Below are 376 nucleotides of genomic sequence, written 5' to 3'. Positions count from 1 at the left end.
AGCGTCGTGGGGATCTATTGGATTGTGAAGATTAGATGCTAAAAAGAAAAAAAGGTTATATGATGTATGCCGTTTCAGTGGTGGGGGGAGCGTGTACAGGTTTTACGGCGTGTACAGACGTGTACAGTACTCGAGCGTGTCAGATATTAATAGTGTAAGCGACCCATGTGTTTCTGATAATGGATAAATATTAATCTGACGGTTTGCGTGGTGGGGTTAGCTGTAGGAAGGGGTAAAAAAAAGGGGAAAAAAAATTTTCTCGAGCGCGTCAGATTTTCATAGGGGATGTTAATTGGACCCTAAAGAAGCTCCTATTCAAAAAACTGACGATTTGGACGCGACCGAGTCATGGCCGATTTTTGAAAATGCAAAAAAA

This window comes from Trachymyrmex cornetzi, unplaced genomic scaffold (assembly GCF_001594075.2).
Source record: "Trachymyrmex cornetzi isolate Tcor2-1 unplaced genomic scaffold, Tcor1.1 scaffold1586, whole genome shotgun sequence".
NCBI lineage: Eukaryota > Metazoa > Arthropoda > Insecta > Hymenoptera > Formicidae > Trachymyrmex > Trachymyrmex cornetzi.
The sequence above is the reverse complement of the archived record's forward strand: the minus strand, read 5'-3'. Positions refer to the sequence as shown.